At 41.7% G+C, this 26,464-nt stretch overlaps 1 protein-coding gene and 1 pseudogene across 8 annotated transcripts in view; both read left to right on the forward strand.

Moving 5' to 3' along the window:
* Positions 1-26,464, forward strand: part of HIVEP2 (HIVEP zinc finger 2) — a 217,394-nt gene that overhangs the window by 43,595 nt on the left and 147,335 nt on the right. For 4 of the 8 annotated variants that reach the window (XM_056566751.1, XM_056566742.1, XM_056566743.1 and 1 more), the window contains exon 2: positions 8,950-9,076. The exons of 3 other annotated variants lie outside the window; for them this stretch is intronic. The gene's annotated coding sequence lies outside the window, so the exon portion shown is untranslated. Of the gene's footprint in view, positions 1-8,931; positions 9,077-26,464 lie in introns of those variants that run through there. One more of the 8 variants, XM_056566746.1, reaches the window with a different exon arrangement.
* LOC130363215 (U2 spliceosomal RNA) lies at positions 18,471-18,561 on the forward strand (annotated as a pseudogene).

The raw sequence follows: 26,464 nt of genomic DNA on the forward strand, positions 1-26,464 counted from the left end.
AATATTTTTGAATAGAAGTAATTTACAAATCTGTTTAACTTTTTGGATCCAGTTGATAAAAAAAAATAGTTTTTTCCTGGAATACCCCTTTAAACTTAAGCTACAAGCCTCTTTTAAATGGACTTTGTTGGTAAAATTATATTTTGATATCTTACGTTCTCTGTATATATATATATATATATATATATATATATATATATATATATATTGTCTAACTTTAGATGGTGTTGGCTGGTTTTATCTAGTTTCAATTAACTGCTGTCCTAGTCCTGGCCAGCGCCCAGAAGGTGGAAAACTATCCAAATGACCTTTGTAAATAATGAGGTTTTTGTTGGATAACAAGCTTTTTCTATAAGGAAGAAAGTGTAAAGGAACCCTGTGATTGTTAAAAAAAAGTTATACACCATGATCCACCGGAGTTTCCTTACCCAATAAGCTTACACTTAGAGTGTTGCCATATAAATGGGCTGTAATCTATTTTGGGGTATGATTTTCTTCTGCGGAACTGTTTCTCTGCTTGTAAGAGAACATCCATCTGTATCGATACATGTGCATTAAATCTGTCTGCTAATCAACACGGCTGGAGTTGACTGATCACAGGGAGAAATAGATCCTAACAGACTTGCAGTACACTGCCCTTTCACTACAAAGCTATGAACAGCAGTGTGGCTTGTTTTTTGCACTTTTTTTTCTCTAATCACATAATACTTGGCAAAAGTGGCCCACCCATAAGGGTAACTTACGTGCAAAGTTTGGTTCTGATTAGACAACATCTTCTGTCTTCACTATGAACGTTATGTTTTACTTGGTAAATGGACCTTGAATCATTCTTAATGCTGCTCCTCATCCACTTGTTGATCTAGCGTATCAAGTGCCCCAATGCCCACCATGTAGAGGTAGCTACATGTTAGGCTTCTCCCAAACACTACCCAACCAATCATTTGTATAGCTTGTGCTACCTTTTTCTGAGAAATTTTTAGGATGAAAGTTGATAACAAATGAACCCTTATTGTCAAATTTGGGCAATACCTGTCTGGATAAGAGATGAAATAGAATTTGGCAATGACATGCCTCTTGATGCTCTCTCGGACATCTCTGTCACAAGTTTCACAGTCCTCTCCACTACCATTGTATGCCATGGGTATTTAGTGAAAGACCACCCTGACTCATCAAAACACAGGAGGGACAGTGATGCTGACTTCTGGATTATCCTAGGCAATCATTTCAATATAATTATTGAGAGAAGGCACAATTCAGGGCAAGTTTCCCATGTAAAATATGAAGCTCTTAGTCGAGATAGAAGATATCTACACTTTGAAGTTCACATTTCAAGTGTAGCACATCAGTGTGAGCCACCTAAGCCACCAAATCAAGATCCTGTAGGTTTGTTTAAAAAAAAGCAGCCAGAAAAATACATAAACAAGTATATATTGATTGTTTACAAAAAGTCGCAATAAGAAAAAAGTTAATGGCGACAAAGTGGACCTGTCAAGTGATGTTTGCTGCTCTATCGAATAGCATGGTATGATAGAGGAAGAGAAACTAAGCTGCCTAATATATAGTTTTATATAACTAGCTGCATAAAAAGCAAATGAAATCCTGACAGTAATACGGTAGTTCTGCTTACCCCACCAACCCAATCTATGTTAACCTATTAGGACATGTGTAACTCACTTTTAAAGTGCCTTCTATGAAATTGGATAAGGAGCTCATCCATATTTTTTGTTGTGTTACTAGAATTGATAACATTTCTTGGTGCAGAATTTTGACATTTGAGCTAGGATTATACACTCTGGGGGACATGTATCATTATTTGTGTATGGTAGAAGCAGTTTACCCCTTTTCCCGAATTCTAAATTATGCGCAGAAGCGCTAAATTTATCAATCAAGCGCAATGAGCTTCATAAATTGTGGGTAAATATAGTAATCTCCTCAATCCACTCTTTGGAAAATAGAATCAATGATTCAGAGCATCTTGCTACGTTAAGTCCAAGATGGCTTATATTTGCGCAAAAAAAACAATATTTTGGGTGTAAAAAAAAAGTACGCAGTTAATCAATCCATGCGTACTATAGATGTCACTCCAAGGTACCCCGATTCGGCCACATCTGGAGGACATGCTCTACCAAAACGTGCACAAAAAAAGGGCTTGCACAAAATTTTGCGCAAAAAAATACACACAAAACAGGGGTAAAATCTTTGATACATGTCCCCCTCTGACCTTACCAGTCTATCTGGTTATTTCCAAGCTTCTATTGTTCAGCCTTCAAAGTTCTCTATGGTCAAGGGTAAGCTTAAAAATTATGTGTACAGTTTGATTTTCAGATTCATTTACCAGCTTCCTCATATGGGTCAAACAAGGGGAAGCCTTCAGTAACTTGCTGAGGTTTCAGTTCTTGGGAACTCCCTATCCAGATAAGATGAGAACAGAATGCAATAAAAAATATTTGAGCAGTGACTTAGATATTTACTGGAAGGGTTTTGTTTTGACTGAAGCCATGTCTGGTTAAGAATGTTGAAAAGGATACCGACCTCTCACCATCACGAGTAAATGATTACAAAGGGTGGAAAGCTTATATCCTGTTGTGCCAGAGCACATCTCACTGCCATCGTCAGCGGTATAAAACATTATATATAATGTGCAGTACTTTTGTTACTGAATTAATTTTTTACTACCTAAAGAACAATGTATATATGTGGCCTCCATGCTTCTCCTCCAGTCATATTTACATACAGTCATGGCCGTAAATGTTGGCACCCCTGACATTTTTAAAGCAGTAGAACCTCTCTCCTTAAAGTTTTTGATGGTCTGATAACTGGTTGATTTAGGGGCAATCTTACAAGAAACAATGTTCTTGCCTATAAAGCCTTTTTGATGCAAAGCAATGATGACTGCATGGGCTTCTTTGGAGGCAAACATGGTAACAGAAGAAGGCAATGATTTAAAGCACTATTCCACTTTTAAAGCAACAGGCCGGTGTGAGGTGGTTTTTTGCGCCCCCGTAGATCCATGCGTCCGCTCCTCCCCCAGCTCTCCGAACATTTCCGAAGCTAGAGCTGGGGGAGGGCAGAGCAAGGGGAGAGAAAAGGTTCACGCCCCCCTCCTCATCTCCCCTCCCTGAGCTCGGCTGGACGCAGATCTCCACGACACGCCCCCTCCCTGAGGACATAGATCACCACGGCTGGTCCCTCCCTCATCTCCCCGAGCTGAGGACGTAAATCTCCACGGCAGGTCCCTCCCTCATCTCCCCTCCCTCATCTCCCCAAGCTGAGGACATGGAGCAGTGCTCCCAATGAGCTCTATGTGTAAAGGGGGACGTACTGTACGGGCTGAAGGGGGACATACTGTACAGGCTGAAGGGGGACATACTGTACAGGCTAAAGGGGGACAAACTGCACGGGCTAAAGGGGGACATACTGCACGGGCTAAAGGGGGACAAACTGTACAGGCTAAAGGGAGACATACTGCATGGGCTAAAGAGCCCGTGCAGTATGTCCCCCTTTACACATAGAGCTCATTGGGAGCACTGCTCTATGTCCTCAGGGAGGGGGCGTGCCATGGAGATCTGCGTCCAGCCGAGCTCAGGGAGGGGGCGTGTACCTCCTCGCTCCCCTTGCCCCAGTTCTAGCTTAGGAAATGTTCGGAGAGCTGGGGGAGGAGCGGACGCATGGATCTACGGGGGCGCAAAAAACCACCTCACACCGGGTCATATTCAGTCAGCATGAGAACACAGAGATGGTGTTAGTTCATTTTGTGGCAGGGTTGAAATTCAGTGGAAATTGGGATTTTTCATAGAAAGGAATTAATGATGTTATCTTATCATTCTTCATAGCAATCTAGAGTTGATCCAATTTGCCACCATAGAAACTGAAGCAGTAAAATTTGTGTCCGGCTCATACTTTTGGTCACAACTGTCCTATCCTTGCTGTACCACAAATACCTATGCTCTGACATCCTCCTGTGTTAATACTTAGCAGCTAATATGAAATTACAGATATAAATAAAGGTAACACACAACAGCAGTCTAAAATGATTTGTATAGAACAGGGGTAGATATCTAGGTTTTATATTACCCTTATTTTCTTACCCTCATGGTTTCAGCAGTCAATGCTAAAATGTGCCTATGTATTATATTCACTGATTTACTTTTAAATGCTGTACTTGTTTCCATAACACTGTGGCTTTCCAAGGACACATACTTCTATATTTTAAGGTCATCTGCCAGACCAGTCAAACCACTGTCCTCCCTTCCCCTCTGCTAATATTGATTTTGATTTGGATATTTGGTAGTTAAATACTTTTTGTATTATTTCTTTGGAACAGTGACAAGACAAAGTATCTTACAATGTAGTTTACCTTATAAATGCACTACTGTGCTTACTACAGTGCTTATTAGTGCCTATTACAGTGCTTACTACAGTGCTTATCAGTGCCCACTACAGTGCTTACTATACAGTGCTCAGTACAGTGCTTATTAGTGCATATTGCAGTGCTTACTACAGTGCTTATCAGTGCCCACTACAGTGCTTACTATACAGTGCTCAGTACAGTGCTTAGTACAGTGCTTATCAGTACCTATTACAGTGCTTACTACAGTGTTTATCAGTGTCTATTACAGTGCTTACTACAGTGCTTATTAGTGCCTATTACAGTGCTTACTACAGTGTTTATCAGTGCCCACTACAGTGCTTACTATACAGTGCTCAGTACAGTGCTTATTAGTGCATATTGCAGTGCTTACTACAGTGCTTATCAGTGCCCACTACAGTGCTTACTATACAGTGCTCAGTACAGTGCTTATTAGTGCATATTGCAGTGCTTACTACAGTGCTTATCAGTGCCCACTACATTGCTTACTATACAGTGCTCAGTACAGTGCTTAGTACAGTGCTTATCAGTACCTATTACAGTGCTTACTACAGTGTTTATCAGTGTCTATTACAGTGCTTACTACAGTGCTTATTAGTGCCTATTACAGTGCTTACTACAGTGTTTATCAGTGCCCACTACAGTGCTTACTATACAGTGCTTAGTACAGTGCTTAGTACAGTGCTTATCAGTGCCTATTACAGTGCTTACTACAGTGCTTATTAGTGCCTATTACAGTGCTTACTACAGTGTTTATCAGTGCCCACTACAGTGCTTACTATACAGTGCTTAGTACAGTGCTTAGTACAGTGCTTATCAGTGCCTATTACAGTGCTTACTACAGTGCTTATTAGTGCCTATTGCAGTGCTTACTACAGTGCTTATCAGTGCCCACTACAGTGCTTACTATACAGTGCTTAGTACAGTGCTTAGTACAGTGCTTACTATACAGTGCTTAGTACAGTGCCTATTACAGTGCTTACTACAGTGCTTATTAGTGCCTATTGCAGTGCTTACTACAGTGCTTATCAGTGCCCACTACAGTGCTTACTATACAGTGCTTAGTACAGTGCTTAGTACAGTGCTTACTATACAGTGCTTAGTACAGTTCTTAGTACAGTGCTTAGTACAGTGCTTATCAGTGCCTATTACAGCGCTTACTACAGTGCTTATCAGTGCCTCTTACAGTGCTTACTACAGTGCTTAGTACAGTACTTATCAGTACCTATTACAGTGCTTACTGCAGTGCTTAGTACAGTGCTTAGTACAGTGTTTATCAGTGCCTATTATAGTGCCTGTAAATGCCTTAAATGAGTTTGCTTTTAAGATTGTAATGAATATAGATTTCCAAAAAATGCAATGAATGCAACTGACATATGATCAGCCCAAAGCCCGAAGCTGCACTGCTGAGAAATTCTAAAGATATCACCATGTCCCCTTTTGATCTTTGATAGGGGCAGAGTTGTCATAGAAACTTGTGTTGGGCTAAAGTATCAAACTCAGTAGGCTTCATTTATCATAACTGTGTACTAATAAAAGTGTCTTTGTTGCCCACAGCAACTATTTAGAGCTCCACTTTAGTTTCTTAAACTGCTCTGTGAAAATCCAGTTTTGATAAATAAGCCAGTTGAACATATCTTCTGCCTACTTGGTGTGAATGGTATCAGGGATATCCCCTTGGCCATCCAGACCACCCACCACCTCCACAAACAAGTCAGATGGATGTTCAATCCGTTTCACATTCTTTGGTTGGAATAGCCCATTAGCTAATTCTCTGTATTTTAGGGGAAAATCAACTACCAGTCAAGTAGATTTGTTTGCATTGAAAGACAGAGTTGTATGAACACAGTTTTTCTCCTTTTCATCTCATACATGTAGTGACAAACCCCCTTAAAATAAAAATGATAATGCCCAATTGTCAAAGTATTTACCTTATATACTCGAGTATTTAGCCGACCCGAATATAAGTTGAGGCCCCTACTTTCACCCCCAAAACCTGGGAAAACTTATTGACTTGAGTATAAGCCTAGGGGGGAAAATACATCATCCCCCCTGTCATTATCCAGACCCCCTATGTCATCATCATCCCCTGTCAACCCCCCTGTCATCATCCAGACCCCCGTCATCATCACCCCCTGTCAAACCCCCCCTGTCATCTTCACCCCCCAGTCTATATCCCCCGTCATCATCCAGACCACCCCCTCCGTCATCATATAGGTCCCTCTCGTTGTCTACTAACCTCCCCAGTTCTCTCGGTCCTGTTGCTTAGTATCTGCAGGGACTGTCCGCATTCCGGTGGGGAGGGTGAGCCGGTCTGGGCCGTCCATCTTCACCGGGAGGCCCTCTTCTCCGCTCCGGGCCGGCCCCAGACTAGTGACGCTGCATTGACGCCGCCGCGCTGGGACGTACGTGCGCAGGGACGCCCCTGACGTCACAGATGTCTGCTGTGCACGGACGTCCCTGTGCGGCAGGGTCACTAGTCGGATGGTCCCTGCAGCGAAGATGGACGGCCCGGCCAACACCCCCCCCCCCAATGGTATTTGTTATTTTTTTTCACTCGAGTATAAGTCGAGGGGGGCATTTTCAGCACGAAAAATTGTACTGAAAAACTCGGCTTATACTCGAGTATATACAGTACTACAACACAGGATGGCTGATTGGTTCCCCTTAAATCACTGAATAACGGGGGGGCAGGGACATGTAACCAGTGAACACCAAGGAGTATCTTTTTTTATTACCAGGGACTGGGGCTCCTTACCACTTAACACCAGTTAAAGGACAAGTATCATGAAAAAACCGTATCACCTATCCGAAGCATAGGGGATAAGTTTTAGATTGCGGGGAGTCCGAGCACCGGGCCCCCCCGCGATCTCCTGTTTAGAGATTGACGAATTGCTCTCATATAGAGCTATATATATATTCGAGCGGGGGTCGTGATGCGCCGCTGTGAAGGAGAGCCGAGGCTCTAAACAGGAGATCGCGGGGGGCCCCAGCACTCAGACCTCCCGCGATCTAAAACTTATCCCCTAGTTTTTTTTATGATACCTGTCCTTTAAAGATGTTCCCCCAATAAAATAAATCATTTTCTAAATTCAGCCACCTAAAATGGTATAAAGTATCTATACATTTATGTAATTATATATTTTGATGTTAAGATATATATTATCTTATTACATTTTTTTAAGTGGATTGACCTTTTTAAACCATATGGTTCCATATTATGTACCGTCAGCTGAGCTGTGAGGCTTTCAGGCTATAGGTTTCTTCCATTGCCCTTTACAAGGCTTGTACAATAGATAACAACTACTACACTTGTTATAGCCATAGGTAAAAGTTTGAAAGTTCCAAAAAAGGAAATGTGAAGCAAGTTTACCAACAGATTGAGGCAGTGATATATGCTGAAGACAATATGTCTTTTTACGAGAGTCGTGTGGTTATGGCGGGAGGAATGTGCTTTCCCTGCTAACAATGGTGCAATTATCTGCAGTATCTTTATTGCTTCATCCAAGGGGCAATGACTGGAAAATCCCTAATCTATTGCATAATCCAAAGTAAACACAAGACTAATGGTAAAAGTTAGCAGTCAGGATACTCCTCTTGCTTCTGTTGGCTTCCCATCTGACTTTTGGACATTTCTCAATTACTTTTTAAAGGGAAACCACCATATTAATTGGTGGATTATGTAAACTCTATGTTTTAAAGTTAGTGAAAATGTGCAAATGAAAAGTCATTTTCTCTCAGATGTTAAATTAGGAAATCTCCGGCCTTTTTTTTATTTTTGAAAGTACATAAATCTTTGCAACAAATCTCTGATATGTGAATGTGCCCATGTTACCTACTAATATCACCACTCTTGTCCTCAGTTTGTGTGTAGTATTGTAGTTCAGTGCCACAGAAGTAAATAGAACTAGGCTAGGTTTACAATGTTGTCAGACTGTGCTATATAATGCTCCGTTGGCATTTCCGTCGTAACAACAGGATTCTGCTAAACTCCAATAGACTACTGGATCCCCAACGGACCCTATTAAAAGTCAATGGGATTGTCGGGACGCGGTGGTGGAGTCAGAACCCCGTTTGGGGTCGTTCGCCGCAAAAAAAAGCGGACCCACAACAGGGCGTAGCACAACGGCAATGTGAACCTAGTCTAAACTGTAATACCACACCCACTCTGAGTATATGTCTTGTGGAAAAAAGTAGCAGTAGTTTTTCTAATTCTGGATAACTCATTTAATTTTGGGCTGCAAGGAGGCTAGCGTTTGTTTCCAGTCATCCATACAGAGCACTTTATACCTATATACAATTATATACCACATACTAAAATAAAGACTGTCTCCTCAATGAATGAATTTTAGAGAGAGTGCTACCTGCATGTTATCTACTGTATGTGACTGTCAGTGCTAGCTAGTCTTGTGTTTTATGGTCATGGTATGTTAAGCTACACAGTGATGAACACTACTGGAAAGAAAAAGAAACCCTCCTGAGACTTGTCAAGTACACACTTATGAATCTGGGATTTATATTTATTCTCTCTAGGGTCATGGGTCTTTCAATCCAGTCACCAGTATATGTTTACTTTCCAGCTGTCTGTACATTTCTTGGAAATATAAAGAAGGATTCCCCAGAACTCACAAGTGGTTGTTGCAATGACCTACAAGACTTGTAACTGGTTTCGATGTCTTCAGTCTGAAGAATATTTCACCTAAATCTGTAAGTACATTTTATTACAACTAACCCAAATGTTAAAAATAGAGAAGGCATATACATTTTTCGATATAGAAATAGCTGTCATCAGCAATCTAGTTAGGCCAAAGTGGAGTTGGGGTATTTTTTGTGTTGAGTTATGTAAAAGATAGTAGGATTAAAATAATAATTAAAATACACAGAAACATAAATGTTAGAATAGGTCCATGGCCACGCCATGATGTTTAGCAGATTTTTCATACAGTTGTATTGACATTGATTGCCAGGACAATTGAGGTAAAGGACTATAAATACTATTGGGCATTGATAACCTCTAGATATGAAAATTTTACTTTACACAAAGTGGATTGGAAACAAAATGGGGTCAAAATATTACAGAACAAATATTATCCATAACCAGTAGCACTATAGTATTTGAAATATTTTTTGTGTGTCACTGATGTCTTTTAGTGGAATATAAAGTGCCACTCAAAAGGTTAAGATTAGTGTCTGCGCTGCTGATAGGGAATGTTGTCATAATACTTTGTTTCATGTATTTTAAGGGGTTGTCCAATGGAGTGTAATATTTTTATTTTGTCCCCAGCTGCCTTATAAAATAACAAAATCTATAACTCACCTTCTTCCACTCTCATTTAGCTCTCCATTATCAGAAAGCCACATTTCCATCCGGTCTCCACTGACAGTCTGCTTCTTTGAACTGCCCAAAGCTGTAGATGTGATATCGCAGCATCACTCCACCAAACACTTACTGCAGTGGTATCCTACCTCAGCCAGTGATTGGCAAGCGGCACTATCAGTTTCTCAGACTGCAGATGCTTAGTTCTGCAGCTTGGGAGAAAGCACAGTCACCAGCCGCCCCAGTGCTAGAGCTAGGAGGGATCAAAGAAATGTGGGATAAAGTATTTGTTATTTTATAATAAGGCAACCTTAAATTCCAACAGGCAATCCTTTAAAACATGTTTTGTAGTATTGCTAACCCCTTCATCAGGTATAAAACACTGTACCTTTTGGTGGAGGGTTTTTTGACTTCTTTAGCCTTGCTGTTCTTGAATTGCTTTGCTCATTTTCGAACGGTTTACATGAAAGTACCTTTTGATGGCTGATTTAAAGGTGGAATAACAAGGCTGTAATATGTCATCTGAAATGGGGCATTATTAAATCCATATGATACGGGCCTGAACCTCACTGGTGACGGGGTAGATATTTTAATTGAAAAACTAATAGTTGCTAAGTATCAGTGAGGATTTTCAGACTAAATAAAGTAAATTAATCTGTATAGTGTAAAACCATTTTAGGAGTCTGAAGTCTGAACGTGATGTATGGGATATCTGAACTGTTTACTGTCTTATTCAGCAATACTGAGCAGTCTACTGTATGTGTTCTTGACAGAAGAGCATGGCACACAAAGCTATAAACTTGACACAAAATACAATAAACAGATAAAAAAAAAAAAAAGAGAGAAGTCATAAGTTGCTAATGGCCCCTTACTGATTGAGAGCAAGGTAGAGGCTGTTCTTCCATACTAGCAACTGTAAGCACCAAACCTATGGCTTCCATAAAAGCAGATCTGTCTTTGGAGGGGCCAGTCCGACACTATCAGCAGGTCTGAGATTGGAGCGTATGGAGAACCTGCAGTACATTATCTGCTTTCTACTAATGGTTCGATGATTGACCCAATGGGCTGATTGTTGCCCTTTATAAAAGACTTGGCGGTCAGCTGACCTGATAAACCGTGATTCACTTGATTCTACCATAAACAGTTTATTCCAATGGGGGGAGAGGAATACACCACCTATTTCCCACTGAAACAAAGGATTGTCATGCTGAATGTAAAGTGTAGCTACTTTATCATTTGGAACAAATTTACAACCCTTTTAGGATGTTCAATGGTATACAATATCTATATGTGTTTGAACGCCAGTGGCATTATTATGGTTACCGTGCCTCACACAGTGGACTGCTGTTTTTGCTGTGGCAAATTAACACATTATGAGATCTATTATTAGAATTAACTTCTAGGAAATATTACTTGAGGGTACATTCACTTGTACTGCTGCAGATTTGCTGCTTCTTTGGATTTGTTGCTGCAGATTTGATGCTATTAATATCAATACAAATAAATAGTTGAACCTAGCATCAAACCCGCAGTAGATACTGTATGTGTGAAAATGATCCAGGGGAGGAGCTTCTGATCTAGCGAGGCTGATCTTCTGTACAAGTATGCTAAACATATGGCCTGTATACCTTTGTAGTTATCCCAAAGTTTTGTGTATTAAGCAGACCCTGATACGTGACATCAAAGGATCCAGTAACGGGAGCTGCATCTGTCCTGTAGTTTAAATATTTTTATACACTTGGGTTAGTAGTAAAGTCTATGCTTTTCTTTGTAGTAAAGCCAGTTTTGTTTTACAGTCGAATTGTCTGTTAGTCATGTTATTACAATGTGACTGTGAAATGTGTACTACAACTATGAGCCATCTATAATGGTGTTATGATCTGGAACAAAATCTGCAATCCCAGGTTGTCATCTGCCGAGATAGGAACATAACATCTTGTGTGTATTACAAATGGACTGTGTGTAGAATTGAGACATTCTTTTTACACTTTATCGATTGTCTGTTTGGTTTTGCTTTTATTGTGTAAAGGAGACCCAGTGGATTTCTTTGTGAAAATCACACCAGATGTTTCTCCTAAATTGATAGCAATGGATGTCTTGTTAATGGTCATATGCAAGTAAATATTAATATACAGAATATACACTGCTCAAAAAAATAAAGGGAACACTAAGATAACACATCCTAGATCTGAATGAATGAACTAATCGCATGAAATACTTTCGTCTTTACATAGTTGAATGTGCTGAAAACAAAATCACACAAAAATTTTCAATGGAAATTAAATTTATCAACCCATGGGGGTCTGGATATGGAGTCACACTCAAAATCAAAGTGGAAAACCACAATACAGGCTGATCCAACTTTCATGTAATGTCCTCAACACAAGTCAAAATTAGGCTCAGTAGTGTGTGTGGCCTCCACGTGCCCGTATGACCTCCCTACAACGCCTGGGCATGCTCCTAATGAGGTGGTGGATGGTCTCCTGAGGAATGTCCTCCCAGACCTGGACTAAAGCATCCGCCAACTCCTGGACAGTCTGTGGTGCCAGTCCATAGCATCAATGCCTTCCTCTTGCAGGAACTGCTTACACACTCCAGCCACATGAGGTCTAGCATTGTCTTGCATTAGGAGGAACCCAGGGCCAATCGCATCAGCATATGGTCTCACAAGGGGTCTGAGGATCTCATCTCGGTACCTAATGGCAGCCAGGCTACCTCTGGCAAGCACATGGCTGTGCGGCCCCCCCAAAGAAATGCCACCCAACGCCATTACTGACCCACCACCAAACCAGTAATGCAGGAGGATGTTGCAGGCAGCAGAATGTTCTCCACGTCTTCAGACTCTGTCACGTCTGTCATATGTGCTCAGTGTGAACATGCTTTCATCTGTGAAAAGCACAGGGCACCAGTCGCGAATTTGCCAATCTTGGTGTTCTCTAGCAAATGCCAAACATCCTGCATGGTGTTGGGCTGTAAGCACAACCCCCACCTGTGGATGTCAGGCCCTCATACCACCCCCATGGAGTTTGTTTCTGACTGTTTGGACACATGCAGATTTGTGGCCTGCTGGAGGTAATTTTGCAGGGCTCTGGCAGTGCTCCTCATTGCACAAAGGCGGAAGTAGCGGTCCTGCTGCTGGGTTGTTGCCCTCCTATGGGCTCCTCCACATCTCCTGGTAGCGCCTCCATGCTCTGGACACTACGCTGACAGACACAGCAAACCTTCTTGCCACAGCTCGCATTGATGTGCCATCCTGGATGAGCTGCACTACCTGAGCCACTTGTGTGGTTTGTAGACTCCGTCTCATGCTACCACTAGAGTAAAAGCACCGCCATCATTCAAAAATGACCAAAATATCAGCTAGGAAGCATAGGAACTGAGAAGAGGTCTGTGGTAACCACCTGCAGAACCACTCCTTTATTGGGGGTGTCTTGCTAATTGCCTATAATTTCCACCTGTTGTCTGTTCCATTTGCACAACAGCATGTGAAATTGATTGCCAATCAGTGTTGCTTCCTGAGTGGACAGTGTGATTTCACAGAAGTGTGATTGACTTGGAGTTACATTGTGTTGTTTAAGTGTTCTCTTTATTTTTTTGAGCAGTGTATAAGCTAAATCTAACTACTGTATATGCTATAAAGAATAATGTTTCCAGCATCGCCGGGCCTCTTCATGTTGTGCTAACTGTGGCTGGTAACATAACCAAGAAGACACATAATAGATAGTAATGTAACACTGCAGCTTCAAAGGCTTTTATAGAGATTGCCATGATTTTTATAGGACATTCCTTTTATCTATGGAATGTATGTGAATGTTAAACACAAGCGAGAACCTTAAATATCTTTTAATTTTAGTATGTAAAAATCACATCCATGTCTGGTTCCTAACCCCTTACGGACATTGGATGTAAATATACATCCTGGTGCCCTAGTTCTTAAATGGGTATTCCAGGAAAAACTTTTTTTATATATCAACTGGCTCCAGAAAGTTAAACATTTATAAATTACTTCTATTAAAAAATCTTAATCCTTTCAGCTGCTGAAGTTGAGTTGTTCTTTTCTTTCTGACAACAGTGCTCTCTGCTGACACCTCTGCTTGTCTTGGGAACTGTTTGAAGCATTAGAGGTTTGCTATGGGGATTCACTCATACACTGGACAGTTCCTTAGACACGCAGAGGTGTCAGCAGAGAGAACTGTTGTCAGACAGAAAAGAACAACTCAACTTCAGCAGCATAACTACTGGAAGGATTAAGATTTTTTTATAGAAGTAATTTACAAATCTGTTTAACTTTCTATAGCCCTTTAATGCATGAGGACATACATTTATGCCCTAAGCGGCTTTCTGACTATGAAGCAAGCACAGGAGCTGCTCTCGCTTTATAGCCTGTGAGTGAGTGCACTCACAGTTAATTACAGAAAAGGATGATCCCACCACTATCCATTTTTAACCCCTTAAAGGGGTACTCCAGTCCCAGACATCTTATCCCCTATCCAAAGGATAGGGGATAAGATGTCTGATTGCAGGGGTCTAGCCACTGGTCCCCCCTGCAGTCTCCCTGCCGCACCCACTTGTCATCAGCCTCATGGAGTGAAGATAGAGGATAAGATGTCTAGGGCCAGAGTACCCCTTTAAGTGTCATGATCAATAGTGATCATGGCACTTAAGAGCCAAAATTACAGCCTCCGTAACCGATTGGCAAGTTCGCAACATGGATGCTCGGGTCTGACCTGTTGATAGAGCTTGCTGAGGCAGACTCTATAGGTAGATTGTTGATAAAAAAAAAACATCAACAAATATTTGGTATTGCCATGTGCAGAAATGTCCGAACTATAAAAACATAGGGGGAGATTTATCAAAACCTGTGCAGAGGAAAAGTTGCTAAATTGCCCATAGCAGCCAATCAGCTCGCTTCTTTCATTTTTGAAAAGGCCTGTGAAAAATGAAAGAAGCAATCTGATTGGTTCCTATGGGCAACTCAGCAACTTTTCTTCTGGACAGGTTTTGATAAATCTCCCCCATAATGTTTATGATCCTGTATGGTGAATGGCATAAATGTATTATTCTGTATTATTATGCTTATTTTTGGTCACATGAAATATTTTTATATAACGTTATCAAAAAGTCCTATATGCAAAAAAAGGGGTACCAATAAAAACTATGGATCACGGAGCAAAAAAATCAGCCATCATACAGCCCTATATATGGAAAATTTAAAATAAGATAAAAACATGTACATATGGGATTAAATAAAAGAGAGTCATTTTTACCTTGAAGTGTACTCCTTAAAAATGACACCTCCCCAAAAGATGCAAAATTGCTTTTTGTTTTTTCAATTTCCCCCCATGAATAAAAATTTCTTTGGTTGCGCTGTACATTTTTTGGCAAAATGAAAGGTATCATTACAGTAGAACGAGTAGAACGAGTCTCGCAAAAAAAAAAAAAAAACTAATATGGCTGTATGGATGAAAAAATAAAAGAGTTATATCTCTTAAAAGGCGAGGGGGAAAAAATGTCCTCAAGGCCAAAATGCGCTGTGTCCTTAAGGGGTTAAACATCTTCTAACAACATTAGTAATATATACCAACATTAGGAGTATTTATACCTTCTTGCTTTAAAGAGGTACTCCACTGCCCCAACGTCGAGAACATTTTGTTCCGAACGCTGGGTGCGGGCTGCGGGGGTCGTGACGTCACGACCACAACCCTCGTGATGTCACACAACGCCCCCTCAGTGCAAGTCTATGGGAGGGGGCATGACAGTCACCACGCCCCCTCCCATAGACTTGCACTGAGGGGGCGTTGCGTGACATCAGGGGTGTGGCCGTGATGTCACGACCCCCACAGCCCGCACCCAGCGTTCGGAACAAAAAAAAAAGAGTACAATATTTTGGTAAGCATTTGTAGCCAAAGCCAGGAGTGGAACTTATACACAGAAACACTATTATGGAAGGGTTTGTACTTTTTTCTGTTTTGGACATGTAATGTCTCAGTAGGATTGTGCAAGCTACCGACCTAAGAAAGTTGTTGGGTGGCTGAGAGTCTCAAGGTTTGCTTTATGCATAAAATGTGTATCAGGTATTGGAGAATTTAACAAGTGTCTATTACAAGAGCTGTTAAACATTTTGTCACATCATATATATCTATTTTTGTTAATATAATAATAATATAATCTAAATATAATATAAAATAATAATATAAGCTATCACTGCGTGCAGAGCCCATTCCTAAAGTTTTTCTGGCACCAGAGAATATTGTATGACATGTCTCTGCTTAATGGGTTTAACTATTAATCTCTTTCACAGAAAATGGAATCATTTTCCTGAATAAAGAGGGACAAATATCCGCGCACACCGTGACCTAGAAAAGAACCCAAAAAGATATTCACATAGTGTGGTGGTAGCTCAGTTCATGCCAACCCTGTTGTAACATCTATTTAAAACAAATTTACTAACCATCAGCCATCTGTTTACGAGGGGATTGCAACAGAGTTCCATTGACATAAATGGGGCTGTGTTAAAATTGCCGATACAGCGATGCTCTCGGCCACCTATAGGGAACTCCAGCCTGGTTCTATTCACTTGTGTACAGCAAGTGGCCAGGAGCGCCAGAGAATTGCTGAAGGGACCTGGCTCAGATGAGGTCCTAGGCTGGACACCCACTCCTACCTAAGATTGGAATACACTTTTAAAGGGGTACTCCCGTGGAAAACTTTTTTTTTTTTTTAAATCAACTGGTGCCAGAAAGTTAAACAGATTTGTAAATCACTTCTATTAAAAAATCTTATTCCAGTACTTTTTAGGGGCTGTATACTAAAGAGAAATCCAAAAAATAAATGCATTTCCTCTGATGTCATGACCACAGTGCTCTCTGCTGACCTCTGCTGTCCATTTCATGAACTGTCCAGAGCAGGAAAAAATAGCAAACATATGCTGCTCTGGACAGTTCCTAAAATGGACAGCAGAGGTGAACAAAGAGCACTGTGGTTATGACATCAGAGGAAATGCATTTCTTTTTTGGAATTCTCTTTAGTATACAGCCCCTAAAAAGTACTGGAAGGATTAAGATTTTTTAATAGAAGTGATTTACAAATCTGTTTAACTTTCTAGCACCAGTTGATTTTAAAAAAAAGTTTTCCACGGGAGTACCCCTTTAAGTATACCAACAGCTGAAAGAGACAGAGTGAAACCGGCACTGCAATCCACAATGAATACCGTCCAGGAAATGAGACTCTGGCAAAAACACTTGTGGGGCTGCCACGGGGGTGCACTCCAAACTAAGCAAATGGAAGCATACTGTTCAAAGAAAAAAGTGGCTGCACTCACCCAGGGGTCTTGCCAGATGAAATCTTTACTCAAATTTCCATACAACGGTATAGCGGGTAGACGCAGAGGAGCAGCCTCGCAGCGACAGACTGTTTCCTGCGCCCTAAGCGCAGTTCCTCGGGCTGCCAAAGTATATATCTGAAAACTTTTTTTTAGGTGCACAAGTTTAATTTATATTCATTTTCTCAGAGGGTATTTTCTACTATTATACTATAGCTAAATTCTTTCCCTAGTATACACTGTATAAATTCCTGCCAGCCTGTATTCTGCCCATGCTACATTGGTGCACACTTCTGTTGTGAACATTGTTGTGCTGACAGTATACAGGCTGCCATAAGAAACGCATGTATTCAGATGAGACATATTGTAAATGTACAAATGACATTCATATTTTATTTCACAAGGGTTACATAAGTAGTTTTCCATGCCCGTCTGCCATGTTGTCACATTGTACTGTTTATTTTAAGCTGCAGGGAAACACAGAGAATCCCCGACGGCTTTCATTATCTCCTCATTTCTCAGATGTAAGGAAAGGTACACACGGAAATCACTGGTGACCAAACAATCTGTTTTACACCCATGGGAAGCAATTGAGTGACTATGGACTGCAAGTGGTTGGCGGTCATTGCATTGATTATTTGGCCTGAAAAAGGTTTTTCGGACACATTTTTATAAGTCTCAGAATGACTAATTATACATGAATTTCTAATGATGATACCTAGTGGCATTAGAATGATAACCTTTGAATACTAGATCCTTATAGCTAGGAAACCGGTAACGTTTCAGGACATCTCTGCCATGAAAACAACCCCATTCATGATACAGTTTAATCCCAAACAGCCTATAGAAAGTCCAAAATTACCTGAGGAACTTTTATGATGAAAGGTATTGATGTTTCTACCGATAAGTTACACTCATAGCTGTATTCATAGTAGGGACATTTGTTGCAGACTAAGTACACAAAACTCATGAGAGTCTTTACAGAACCATTATCACGTGGCAAAACTTAATGCTTTTGTGACATATTCAAATACACTCGTCTTGGTATTTGCATGCAGTATGTTGAATAACCTCACTAGTCAGTGTTTGTAATGTTTCTTGTTTTTGCTTATTTTTCATTCTTTCCTTGAGTTACTGAGAAATGTATGAAATTTGTGAGGCATTTATGATCTATTTTCTGCTCTGATCTCTATAGTAGGGAATTTTTTTTTGCAACTTTAACCCTACAGTAAAAGCAGCTTGACAGGAAATCTATCTATCTATTTATACACAGAGATATCAGCAGCACTCCAGGAGTAATTCAACGGTGATTTATTATCCCATGCAGAAAAAAGTGATACAACGTTTCACCGGTCTCTCACCGGCTTTCTCAAGCATGCTTGAGAAAGCCTGTGAGAGACCGGTGAAATGTTGTATCACTTTTTTCTGCATGGGATAATAAATCACCGTTGAATTACTCCTGGAGTGCTTCTCGGCCTTTTGGCTAAGATCAAGTGTAGTATCTGTTCTTATCAGTTTCATACTGTTGGCAGGCGACGCCAGTGTGGAGCTCGTGGGGATGGGCGTTCCGGTGCTGGTTCTGAGGAATCAGCCGGACAGCTGCCCCAATGTGACCTGCTTCCTCCGGGTCTCGCCATGAGGCTGAGAGGGTCTAAAGCCGAGGTACTTTTGTGACTCGGGGAGTGGTGACCCCGAGGTGCCGAAACTCACTGGGTGTACTGGCTCACTGAGTGGAAGCACGGGCACATAATCTCTTCACCTTGTGGCACTCACCTCTTGATTCCCGGCCTTCTGGCTAGAATCAGAGGCATTTTTATAAATCCGGCCGAATGTCCGGGCAGTATATCTGCACACATTCACTTATTTATTTATGTTTGTCTCACTGTGTCACTTTTTGGTGTTGTGTGTCCACTGGATTTGTCAGGATGCGGTAGCCCTTCTGGGTGTCCCTCCTGGTGGTCTAGTGGAGGTGTGTGTGGCCATTAGGTTCCGCACCTCGCTGCAAACACCCCGGGTACTCCTGTTTTGGCAGGGTACCTACCGTTATCGGCTCTGCGGGCAGATACCTTGGCTAACGCCAAGGGGGATGCTGGGAGCATTTGTGGTCCCTTAGCTTTGGCGATAAGACACATCGAACCTGGAACCTCGCAGGTACCTTTTGGTCCGGAGGTAAAGGGTAAGGTTTGTTGGGGGGCCTCTCTTCTTTTGGAGAAGGGCTTGTGATAGAACGCATCCTCTGTGCATCTTTTTTTTTAGTGTAACACATTTGCACGTTTTCTTGCACTTTGGGTGATTCAAGAGCACGTTCCTAGGCTCTTAGATAAAAACATATATATATTACTCCTGGAGTGCTGCGGATATCTCTGTGTATGCATTATCTGGATAGACCGTGACTGGGTCTGCTCCGCCGGCACCCCATCCTTTACCTTTTGCAACTTTGGGTTGTGCTGCCTACTACAAGCTTGTGTGGATATCTATCTATTTATCTATCTATCTATCTCATATCTATCTATTTATCTCATATCTATCTATTTATCTATCTCATATCTATCTCTCTTTCTATTTATCTATCTCATATCTATCTATCTCATATCTATCTATTTATCTATCTCATATCTATCTCTCTATCTATTAATCTATCTCAAATCTATCTCTCTATCTATTTATCTATCTCATTTCTATCTCTCTATCTATTTATCTGTCTCATATCTCTCTATCTATCTATCAACCTCATATCTATCTATCTATCTATCTATCTATCTATCTATCTATCCATCTATCTATTTATCTATCTCATATCTATCTATCTATCTATCTGCTCCGCCGGCACCCCCTCTTTACCTTTTGCAACTTTGGGTTGTGCTGCCTACTACAAGCTTGTGTGGATATCTATCTATTTATCTATCTATCTCATATCTATCTCTCTATCTATCTCATATCTATCTCATATCTATCTATCTAAAAAGAAGTCAGCAGCACTTGATGATTCAGTGAAAAAGTGAGGCTTTTATTCACCAAACATCACAGACACGACGTTTCAGCCATCTCACACGGCCTTTGTCAAGCGGGCTTGACAAAGGCTGTGTGAAACGTCGCGTCTGTGATGTTTGGTGAATAAAAGCCTTTTTTACATTTATGGGATCTTTAACATTATATTTTGATAGTTCAGACAGTTACGCATGCGGCAATACCAAATATGTTTATTCATTTTTTTTAATGCTTTTTGGGGGTAAAATGGGAAAAAGGGAAAATTTTCATTTTTATTTGGGGAGGGATTTTTAATTTTTTTTAATTTTTTGTTTACATTTTTTTAACCTTTGTTTTATTTTACACTTCTTATGTCTCCATAGGGGACTATCTATAGCGATCATTTGACTGCTAATACTGTTCAGTGCTATGCATAGGCAGCACTTATGAGTGTTATTGGCGATCTTCTGCTCTGGTCTGCTCGATCTCAAACCCGAGCAGAAGACCCCTGGAGATGGCCAGAGGCAGGTGAGGGGACCTCCGGCCACCATGATGGATGATCGGATCCACGTGGCAGCGCTGTGGGCTATCCGCTTATCCATTTAAACAAGCGCATTGCCGCAGATCATCCAATCATCCATTTAAACACGCGCATGTCCGCCATTACCGGTGGGTCCCCGGCTGCTGATTGCAGCAGGGATCTGCAGTGCATGACGCGAACACCACACCAGGACGTACATTTACTTCCGTGGTCGTTAAGGGGTTAACGAGGACTCCGTAAAATCAGCAATCTGATTGGTTGCTATGGGCAACTGGGCAACTTTTCCTCTGCACAGGTTTTAATAAATCTGCCCCCATATGTTTGGACCTGTCGGAAGAAAATAGTTCCCAACAGGGATATACAGGTTGTCTATAGTTTCATGGTATTTTTTCAGTAAGAAAATGTGCATCTGATTCTTGCCTCACACATGGTCTAAATAGGGCCTATAACTGTAATATGATCTGTTTAATAAAGACATTTATATCTCCAGTGCAGATGATAATATATATATATATATATATATATATACATATATATATATATATATATATATATATATATATATATATTTACAATGTTTCTCCATATCTATATATCTATTTATATTTAGCATGGTTAGCAAAGGCTAATCAGGCTGCATTTATGTGGACACAATGTCAAGCTTGCAAGTAAGGGCTTTCACATTGGTTCCCTTGCTGGCATACAACATAAGCACTTTAGCTCCATGGAAACTAGAAGGGAGATTGCATTGAAAAATACAAATGAATGGATGGGAAATGATAGTTTGTTGTGCCCTTTCGGTAAAGTATAATGGCCACCAGCAAATTGTTCATGCCAGTGCACTTTTCTGTAATGTTTTTTGCCTTGGTCTGAATATGTTAGAGCTGTGTAGATTTGGGAATGCCTGTACAATACATATGTGTATGCTACTGTATATGCTTTATATATTTTGTATTACCTATGTGTTTTCATCAATTTTAATTGACTTCTTATTTACTGAACCAGATTATGCTGCGCTGCTGTTCTCACATTCTAAAACATTGCACATAAAAGATTTAAGATGCTGTTGCTGTTTCTTGTCATTTGTTATGACTTCTATTTATGGAGCCATCTCTGTTTCATTTTTTAAATACATTCCTAGCTACTATTACATATTTAAAGCATAAATCCACCATTGGATACCAGTTTACATAAGTTACCTGTGGTATCAAAGCTAAGAGCAACATTCATAATTCTGCACTATCCTTACTAGCTGAGTGTCTACCCATAGTTCATTCTGATGTCACCAGATCTATTAACCCCTTAAGGACGCAAGGTTTTTCCGTTTTTTGCATAACATTTTTTTTCTTCATCACCTTCTAGAAATCATAACGCTTAAAATTTTGCACCTAAAATTCCATATTATAGCTTATTTTTTGTGCCACCAATTCTGCTTTGTAGTGACATTAGTCACTACCAAAATATCATTAGTCATTACATTAGTCGTTACCAAAATATCCACAGCGAAGCGGGAAAAAAATTCATTGTGTGACAAAATTGAAGGAAAAAATGCCATTTTGTAACTTTTGGGGGCTTCCTTTTCTACGCAGTGCAATTTTCGGTAAAAATGACATCTTAACTTTATTCTGTAGGTCCATACGATTAAAATGATACCCTACTTATATAGGTTTGATTTTGTATTACTTCTAAAAAAAAAATCATAACTACATGCAGGAAAATGTATACGTTTAAAATTGTCATCTTCTGACCCCTATAATTTTTTATTTTATTTTATTATGGGCCAGTATGAGGGCTCATTTTTTGCACCGTGATCTGAAATTTTTATCGATACCATTTTTATATTGATCACTTTTTATACATTTTTTCATGATATAAAAAGTGACCAAAAATGCGCTATTTTGGACTTTGGAATTTTTTTTGCGCTTACACCATTGATCGTGCGGTTTAATCAATGATATATTTTTATAGTTCGGACATTTCCGCATGCGGCGATACCACATATGTTTATTTTTATTTACAGTGTTATAGCCCCCCCCCCCAGTCGCTATTACACTGCACTTACCGATCTCATACACAGAATGACACGGCAATGACACGGCAAAGATCTGTGTTATTGGCAGTGGATTGCTCAAGCCTGGATTTCAGGCTTGGAGCAATGAATCGCCGATCGGATGTGACGGAGGCAAGTAAGGGAACCTCCACTCGCGTTCTAGCTGATCGGGACATCGCTATTTCACTGCGATGTTCCCGATCAGACTGAGCTGCCGGGAAGCTTGTACTTTCATTTTAGATGTGGCAATCAAATTTGAACACCACATTTAAAGGGTTAATAGCGCGTGGCACAACGATCGGTGCCACATGCTATTAGCCCAGGGTCCTGGCTGTCATTAGCCGTTGGGACCAACCTGGTATGATGCTGGGTCACGGCGTGACCCCGCGTTATATACTGGGACCTGGCACTGGGCGTACAGGTACGCCCTGCGTCCTAATGAGGTTAAACAGTAGTGCCCATATGTATTCTGAAGTAGTCTAAGAAACACCTCCTGTGTCATTATTGGTTCGGGCTGCTGCTGTCTCCTCCCCCTGCAGCTCTGCCTCCTCAGATTGGCTGCGGTGTATAAACATAAGCCTATCACAGGCTCACCAGGAAGTTAGTGCATGGAGTTAACGGATGTCTGTTTCTGGTAGCTTGTAGCTTCTAGGCCTCAATGCCAAATCTGCAACAGGGCCCCATGTGCCAGTTGTAATACTGGTCTCTTTTGGGGCAGATATGCCTTTGGGCCTCCAAACAATGTTCAAAGCTGTAAGCCTTGGCTTTGCAAACTGTGTAGTGGCTGTGTGGGGTTATTGCAATGCAGCTCCCCATGAAGTGAATGGGAGCTGAGCTACATAAACCTAGTGCCACCACTAAACAAAATATGGTGCTGAGGCTTCTAGGTTCACACATTGTTTACATGGGGGGTGCCACAGTTCTACCGATCAGCCATTGTAAGCGTATTCTGTGGATAGGCCATCAAATATCTTTCCCTGAAAAACTCCTTTAAGGGAAGAATTATTGTATATTACAGAGTAGTAAACTAAAATTGAGAAGATTTATAATGTTACATGATTTGTTAATTCACTGTGACCATAGAGACTATCAGAATGAGTCTTTTAGGACTTACCCTTTATGTACTCTCTGCAAAGTAAGACGAATGGGGGATATTTCCTGAAAGTGATTATTGTATTACATTCCCACTCATTTTACATGGATTGGATTAACAGTTCGGCTGAAATCTAAATATATATTCAGTGATATAAATATATGAACAGCTGTTTTTCAGACAAGTTAGGTTTTTCTGACCACATATTTCTGGAAAGAAAAGAGCACAAAGTAGCGATTACAGGCATAAAACATGGAAAGACTTGGAGACCTAGGTGTAAAATCAACCAAAATCTTCCCTGTTGACTTCTACCGTAATAACTTTATCACCCTGCCATAACTCTCCAGCTCCTCGAAATACAGAGGGACAGAAGTACCTCTGTAAGAGGAGACAAGGGAGCTAGTGTTCCTCAGACAAGGATGCTCTTCCACTGCATGTCACCTGGGTCACTTACAGAAACCTCAGCTTGCTAACAACATCAACTGACTAAAGAGAAACAAGAGAAGGAAAAGTCCTGCTAGTTTTGTAGGGAATGGAGTGTATGAGGATCATGGGGCACATGTTTTTATAGATTACAGTGGTCCCTCAACATACGATGGTAATCCGTTCCAAACGGACCATCCTTTGCTGAAACCATCGCATGTTGAGGGATCCGTGCAATGTAAAGTATAGGACAGTGGTCTACAACCTGCGGACCTCAGATGCTGCAAAACTACAACACACAGCATGCCCGGACAGCCGTTGGCTGTCCGGGCATGCTGGATGTTGTATGTTTGCAACATCTGGAGGTCCGCAGGTTGTAGACCACTCTTAGAGGAAGTTGTACTCACCTGTCCCCGCCGCTCCGGACCGTCACCGCTCGTCACTGGATGTCGCTGCGTCCCCGGGGTGTCCCTGACACTCCGTCAAGGCCTCTGCTTCCCCGGCATCCGCGCTCTCCGTAGCCGCCATCACTTCGCTACGCACGCCGCTCCTATTGGATCACGGGACGGCGTGCGCAACGACGTGATGACGTCGATGGAGAACGCCGACGATGCAGAGGATCCCGAAGAGGATGTGCCGGAGCCCCGAGGACAGGTAAGTGATCATCACCGGACCACACCTGGCACCGTAAACGGCTATCCGGTGGTAGCTGAAGCTGTCTGCGCTGCCGGATAGCCGTTTATGCAATGGCCCCGACATACAAAAGCATCGTATGTTGATGCTGCCTTCAACATGCGATGGCCTCTCAGAGAAATGCGATGGCCTCTTGAAATTATCGTATGTCGGGGCCATCGTAGGTCGGGGGGGTCACTGTATATATTTTTTCCCTTAGAAACAGGGGCGTACCTAGAGCATTTGGCACCCGGGGCGGACCCTTTGTTTGGCACCCCCCCACACACACCCCCCCTTAATTACACCCCCTCCCTCCCCTCCCCCCAGGAGCGGACTGACAACACTCGGGGCCCCCGGACCAAAAAAAAAAAGCAAGGGCCCCTGCAGCTCGTCAATCTTCTGCCACACTCCTATTCCACCCAAATCCCACACACAATAAACTAAAATTTATATATGTAAGAAACACTTTAGCGTAGGTAAATTTCTATGACCAATAATACTGGTATACAAGGAGTAAATATATACCACCACACAATAACTGGATAATACCGTAAGTGATTATATACAGGACCATATGGCGGTAGATAACAGTTGTACACAGGATGTGTATACCATATAAAGGATTGCAGTTATATTTTGGGACTCACAATTACGTCTTTTCTGATCAGCGGCGTCCTCTTTCCTTTTCTTCTCCGTCTGGATAAGACCGCCATGTGGATCTCTTAACATCTGCAGGAAAAACATGTCAGACTTATACTCAGTGCCCTCCCCTCCTCTACACAATCTTCCCATCTATAGGCCCACAAACTGTAGTAATGCCCTCCTTGGTGTCCTGCACAGTAAAAGGGCAGGTAGGTAGGTAGCCAGGTAACCCCCTCTTTCCCATAGGTATATACAGAGTTACACCCCCCCTCTTTCCCATAGGTATATGCAGAGTTACACCCCCCCCCTCTTTCCCATAGGTATATGCAGAGCTACAACCCCCCCCCCCCCCTCTTTCCCATAGGTATATCTAGGGCTGGGCGGTATACCGGTTCATACCGAATACCAAATTTTTTGGGCTGCACAATATGGATTTTCCCCCATACCACAGTTCCGGTTGGGCACCTCCCCCTTGGGAATATAATATCAGCCTAGCACAGCACTGTCCCCACATCGGGGAACTATTCCTATGTTGCCCGCCAGCACTGTTCTGCTCCCCCCAATTAATGATCAGCCCAGCTGGGTACTACTCACATATGTCAAGCACTGCCCTCCTCCTCTTTGTTGGGGGCCGCCGGGCGCTGGAACTCTATACTGTACGCCAGTGGTCTCCAAACTGCAGACCTCCAGATGTTGCAAAACTACAACTCCCAGCATGCCCGGACGGCGATGGAACTCTCTGTAAGCCAGTGGTCTCCACCCTGCGGACCTCCAGTTGTTGCAACGGCTGTCTGGGCATACTGGGAGTTGTAGTTTTGGAACAGCTGGAGGTCCGCGTACTGCTGTACGCTGTATACCTATGCCCGGGCTGCAAAAGATACAGAAAATAAACTTTTAACTCACCCACATCGCTGGGGATGGGAACGCCGGACAGCCGTCAGCCTATCACCGGCCAGAGCGATGCCCCGCCCCTGCCAGTGATAGGCTGAGCCCACTGTCATGTATGAAGCCGTATACAGCGTACAGCAGTGGTCTCAAACCTGCGGACCTCCAGCTGTTGCAAAACTAC

The sequence above is a fragment of the Hyla sarda genome, chromosome 3 (assembly GCF_029499605.1).
Source record: "Hyla sarda isolate aHylSar1 chromosome 3, aHylSar1.hap1, whole genome shotgun sequence".
NCBI lineage: Eukaryota > Metazoa > Chordata > Amphibia > Anura > Hylidae > Hyla > Hyla sarda.